The sequence below is a fragment of the Saccoglossus kowalevskii genome, chromosome 22 (genome assembly GCF_978046115.1).
Source record: "Saccoglossus kowalevskii chromosome 22, keSacKowa6.1, whole genome shotgun sequence".
In the NCBI taxonomy this organism is placed as follows: domain Eukaryota; kingdom Metazoa; phylum Hemichordata; class Enteropneusta; family Harrimaniidae; genus Saccoglossus; species Saccoglossus kowalevskii.
In genome coordinates, this window is record NC_140662.1 from 22,689,471 (window position 1) to 22,696,154 (window position 6,684).

Here is a 6,684-nt window from a genome sequence, read left to right on the forward strand (position 1 = left end):
GAAGTTCATACTGTTTCCCACGTGTCGATCGAACTGTCTGTCACATTGACATGTTTACACTATTATAATTAAAAATAATTCTTTCATTATATATTATATACATAATAATATTAAATTACGTACAATGTGTTGAAATTGCTTTTATTTGAAATAAATTAATATAATTACGAGGCCCAAAACAATCGTTCACAATGTTGACGTATTTCATTTGTTATGCGCATGCGTCACATTCTGAATGCAATGAAACGAAGAGGGAGAGCGGAGACGTGCCTCGGAAAGTAAAACACCTACTACAAGACATTGCGCAAGAACACATCATTACCGAAATCGTTGCGTTTAGAAATGAGAAATAAAAAAACTGTCATATTTAACTCACAAAGACCCAAGCAATTTAAATGCCTGCGTCTGCCTATTTTAAATGATTAAATCTGCACGCACAAAAACTATTGAAGACGACGAGAGAAGAAAATAACGTCAAAATAAAAGCGGCTCTAGGGGCATGATGTCCATAGAATAAACCGTCACTTTCTTAGAAAAAGAAGTTTATTCGAAATCTCTGAATGTATACACGAGATATTCATAATAATTTAACTGCTTTTAACCAGGCTACGCTCGAAGAGTGTGAGTTTTTTGTTCGATCCACGTCGCTCACTTAACGCCCGTTTATTAAAAATAAACCAGGCAGACACCCCTTCAAGCGACAGATTGTGAACGCCTCAGGGTGAACTGCGAAAGGGCAAACACAGACGGTTTCCGAGTACGTACTGGAGCAGCATTCTCTGAGCCGCTCAATGATTTCTATTATTCCAGTTTCATCAATCATGTCATCCAATCGTGTTTTTCTTTTTCTTTTAATTTTTCCACCGTCGCGTTTTAAGTCAAGAAAAGTACGTATTCCGAACTCACAACTTGTATTCATTCGTGTATCATATCATAAAAACGTAAACGGGAAGATGCTAAGGCATTGGTACTGAGAATATTTTATATGAGTATTTTTGCTAGTACATGTTGCGGACTGTGTGGAGTGTAACTTTTAAAGCTGTAATGTTTCATTAACCAACCAACAACCAACTAGTTAATAATTGGAAAACTGTCGAACGACCAGGACAGACACACTAACTAACTGAGTTCAAATTTACATTTTGAATCATTTATTTCTTTGTTCGTTCATTCATTCATTCGTTTATTTTTTTTTACATTTCACGAACCAGGTAAGAAAACTTCTTGACGGCCCTTATCCATTCACGTTCGCCCAATCACCAAATATGACGTCAGGGATTTCGGCCACGTGTACATGAATTCCATGACTCGACTGCATATGCAGGACACTGTATATAATAACATTGTTATCAGTCATTACGTGTGGTACCAATTCAAGTTACAATGTACTATTAAAAACGGTCAAAGTTGAGATTACCTTCTGTTATGATTCGGGTGGTGTTCTGATGTATAATGCGACAAACACTAATATTACGCAGTCGTTGATTTCATTTACGCATGCCTGTGTCCACATTGAGTTACAATATTTTGACGGGCGGGGCACATCGAACTCAACAATTTCAAACAAGATCCTTATCTAGTAAACATATAAAGATAATATGAGTTTTCTACATTTGTTAGAAACAGCGAAAATGACAAAATTGACGCAATATTTTGTCACTTTAATATACCCCCTGTAAGTACACTATAAATGCGTTCATTATTAACTAGGCTTACTTTCGCTATTTTCGCTAAATTCACATGAACATTGCCATGACAATACAACTCATTGTTGCAATAGCGAATTCGTGAACTTGAAGTGTACATGCTCAATATATCAAAATAGTGAAATTAAATGCCAGTAGAAATAAATGGCTTGACAGTAATGGTGATAAGGGGCGGAATTGGTGTAACATCGTTATTGATATTACCCGGATAATACATATCAACCTCTGTGAGGACTGAGAAGTTTTACATCTAAGACGACTCTATAATTTGCTTTATCTAAGGTTATTCATACTACATACACGCTATTTAGAAATATATGCAAATACAAATCATTCAGATACAAATTAATATGTAGATTTTCACTAAAACGTAATATTTATGTATTTCGAGATTTTACATAATCCATCATCATAGTAACACCCGTTTCTAGTATTCCAGAACATACATAGAAAATAAAATATAAAAAATGTAACATATCCATATCTGGTGCGTCGTGCATCCATGAAAATAATACATATGGCATGCATGAAACATAATAACAAATATGGAGTATTGTCACATTATTTGGTCACGTGATAGAAACCTGTATTATTTTCTCTGTTTACTCAACGCTTCATTCGGCGTGCTGACACTAGGACGGGATTATCCTAAAATGGTTTATAATATATTTTAGATGTCCGTTGATTTAAATCAAGGTTTCATTGTAATTGTCAATTTTATATAACGCGCCTGTAAATCAAGGCCGTGAACAGATCTGCTTATTCTAGAACAAACATACATTATGTATTATTTAACATTTCTATTCAAGTTCGTTTCTATAGTAACGCGTCAAGTTGAATACAGAGACGTCAGTCAGTCCAGAAATGGTTTGTAGGTCCATGGTCCAGCGGATTACACAGCTTTTAAGTTTAATTTAAAAATTAAAATCACAGAGATTTAAACATTTCTAGAGCCGAGGAAAAGATTAACGTCGTTAACGATGGTGTGTCGACACTTAACGGTAATGATTATGCCGTTGACCTTTTTGTGATGCGCCTCCTTGAATACAAATGAAGGACTCCAAGGGACACAATTTACGAGGAATTGATTGTGATCCTCGCGTTCACGATTGCGCAACTTCCTATTCGAAACTAGTGCGAATCGTGCTCCCATCCTGGTGAAATCATGTCTTAGTTTGCTATCTTCGACGGAGACAAACGAAAACTGATGGGCCAGAATTAAAATACGAAATGTAGAGCCGGGTGCTGTAAAGGTATTATCATTTTAAAGAGCCGGCGTCGCTTTGATGTTGGTGTATTGTTGGCGATGAATGGGAGTCTAACAATGAAGCGAAAAGAAGACTTGAATCTGCATTACGGATCTATTTTTGGAAGATTGCCCAACCTACTCATGAATATTAATTTAACAATGACCAATCGGGAGACACGAGCTTTCGCTTTCGCAGTTAATAGAAAGCGTGAGGCTGGGTTTGCTATTTTTGTTAAAGGTTTGTTGAATGAATATATCTAATTTTGCGAGGATTCGTTGTCTGTTCTTTATATGTGAACAATGTTTTTTTATAATACGTTCATATGAAGAAAAATATATATATTGTACCTCTCTGCAAACTGAATGTGACCGCACTGGTCTGTTATGCTTACGGGGATCCATACTTCATCGATATTTGATTCAAAATGTGCTCGATGTTCGATTATCGGCGATGTACTTTTAAACATGTATTAACACTACCATGGATACTACCTTCAGTGAAATTATGAGGATTGCAAGCGTTTTCTTATAGTATGCGTCACATCCAGTCGATGTTTCGACGATTAACTTTCTCGTCATGGGAGAGGCGCCTTGCCGTAGATTGTGACACTGTCAGTTTTAGATAAGCTTTCATAAATCAATTAGTAATCCAATTCTCAATTGAAATGTAATTATTAGAATATGAAAAATGTGAAAAAACGTATTATTCAGTTCGCTAAAAATTACATGTAGTGCGGGTGGGATTCGAACCCACGAGGACTAACGTCCATTGGAACTTAAGTCCAACGCCTTAACCGCTCGGCCACCGCACTTGCATGAAGTTCATGACGATTGTTTTATACCAAATTAAGTGTATTCTAAATGTTATTGTAGGGTGATTTAGCGGTTCGACCCAAAAGGTTCCAGGGATTAATATTCATAGAACACACATAAAAGATCATTTGTCGAGTCGTATACGAACGTAAAAAAGACAGCCGGCTAAAATGATCTTTTAGAATTTGAGGGCGCTGTTTATGATGTAAACTCGCAGGGAGGAACCAATCACCTGTGATCGTGTTGTTCATCATTTACCCATGCGCTTCAGACACCCATGGTTTATTTATTTACTGGTATAAACAAATTGAGTTGAATAGTTTTAGGTTAAGATTCAGACCAGTGGAAATGAAAATCCAGTCATAGTGAAAATCAAATAAGTACATTTACACAAACAGGGGCATGTAACTGTGGGTATCCTCGGGACGGAGCTACGTCACAGACGTTCCACGTTGCTAAGACGCGCACCACTGTACATGCATTTCTATGGGCTCTGTGCTCGCTGCTGTGGAACGCCGGTCGAGCCGGTGAAATTCGAGAAAACAACACAAACTCAACTTTGAAGTGATCCCGAACAACCAAATTTATATATGTTACACACGTAGGGCTAATCTTGTTACACTGTTTTGGGGAGTATCAACAACCATCCCAAAGTACCGTTTTCTGCGAGTTTTGGGCCTTTGTTTTCACCGCCGCGGGTTGCCAGGCGGTGAAAATGCCCGGATGTCCGCCCTCGAGGATTCCTTTTATGTAACCTTAGTTATAAAGTAGACCTTAACATATTTTAAGGTATATGGTTATAACATATATGACTATAATCTCCAACTAGACAAACATACATTCTCTTGTTTGTTTGTTTGTTTGTTTGTTTGTTTGTTTGTTTGTTTGTTTGTTTGTGTTTTTCAATAAAATACAGAAGCGGTGGCACGAAATTTTGCATAGCCTGGGTGGCGAGATCTGCTTACCAACCTCAGATCTACTCACCGACCTTACTAGGCGGTCCGGGGAATGCTCTTCTTAACAATCTTGAAATCTACACCCTCTGAAACGCTATTTGCTGCATTTTGAGGGGCAGATTTTGCTGACACAAAGGCTTTCAGCTTGATTTTTTGGAGGGGTGACGCCCCCAACATTTTTTTCGAGGAGCAACATTATGTGAGTGTACTAGTATTTAATGGCCGAGTTGCCACGAAACAAACCACGGCAACCCGGATTTCGCCTTTCGTACACTCACGTAATACTGTAAAAGGATTATTTATTCAATGGGTTTTAGTTTTTCTTATTTTGCTGACTGGAATATGCGCTAAATTAAAACCCAGTGAATATGTAAAAATTAGCATAGAACACATTATCTCAATGATAAAACCGTGAATTTAAAACCAACCGAATATGCCTGAAATGGTAAATCAGCGAAATTTAAACCCAGTGAAAATTAGACATTTTACAGTAATTTATTTTATTGAAAAAAACAACAACAACAAATTGTATGCAAGTCTAATCCCCTATTTTAGAGAAGAGACTGACAACAAAAGTTATGTCAACATCAATGTCACATCGGCTTCCAGTTATATGCATGAGAATAACTGTACTGGAGAATATAACACAGGAAGTAAGATTATCATTTGGAGCCGCATGTCCCTCAGGCTGTTGTCTAAGGAATAAGATTGAATGAATGTCGGAACATTAAAGCGGAAGGGTCGTTACCTGCGCACGCGTGGGACTTGAGTCCGAAACGATGATAACAACACACGCTAAAAACGCAAAGGCTCGTGGGTAGACGCTTGTTTGTAAATAATGACATGCTATGGCCATCTTACGCATGCGCATGTGACGACTCCCCCCGCTTTAAGGGCCTGCTCCGTCGCGTCGTGTTCGATATGGGTCTCACGCGACGTATACAACGCGTGTTTGTACTGCACTTCATAAAATCGAACGCACAATCGTAGAGCTATAGTTTCACGAGAACGTGAAAAAAAGTTAAAGCAAAATAAAATATTGTAAAATACATAAAACCCGGTCATGATATGTCATATTTTCGTCCATGTCATCAGCCAACAATTTGAGATATGCATAAATGGTCTCAGAAAATAGGCTGTGTATGAATCACAATATCATTATATTAAAGTCGATAGGGAGTATAATTTATTGCAAAAATCGTTAAATTCTGATGTCTCCTTTCGCCAGTTCGAGCTGTCGTTATCCAGCGTCCGTTGGAAAGAGAGTCCAACACTTTAACCGACCGATCACCGGCATTTCTATACACTATAAAAGAATCCAATCAACGCGGCGAGACGACTGTGGTGCGTTTGAGCCGAGAGATCGAAGAAAAAGGACGCGTTGACTCTAGATTATCGATTGGCTGGTTCCCGTCTCAAGTGTCATGGCGCACCAAGCCACTCGCAAGGGACGCCGTGAACCAGCGAAGATTATTATTAAGAGCTCAGGATCATATGCTATCATTATAAGCAACTTACACTTTTGAGAAGTAAAAATTACGTCTATGAATGTATGCAATGTTCTTGTTGAAATAGACAAATGTGGTTGTGTGGGCGTTCGTCATTCAGAATCTTGCAAATTGTTGAACAATAATCGACGTCGACGACTTAAACGGCTATTTTCATCGATTTGCACCATAGAACCACTTCGTCGCTAGCGGGCGCTACTAATAGAATTGGTATGGTGTATTTCATATTTAATAACCGAGTTATTTTACCACACAAAAACATATGTGACAACTTGTAGCACCGTAGTTTAGTGTGGGTTTTATTCGAACCCACGAAGACGTATATTTTAACGTATATTTGAATTTAAGTCTAAAGCCTTAAGCGCTCGGACATCGCCCTCACAAGGAACTTTCAACCTAGCACTAGTTATTTTCGAGACTACTAGCATTTACATTGTTTAGAAACATATTAG

General features: G+C 37.9%; 1 non-coding gene across 1 annotated transcript; it reads right to left on the reverse strand.

Moving 5' to 3' along the window:
- Positions 1 to 3,684: 3,684 nt before the first annotated feature.
- On the reverse strand, positions 3,685 to 3,767 carry TRNAL-UAA (transfer RNA leucine (anticodon UAA)). The gene has a single exon. It is a non-coding gene; the product is annotated as a tRNA-Leu (tRNA).
- Positions 3,768 to 6,684: the final 2,917 nt, after the last annotated feature.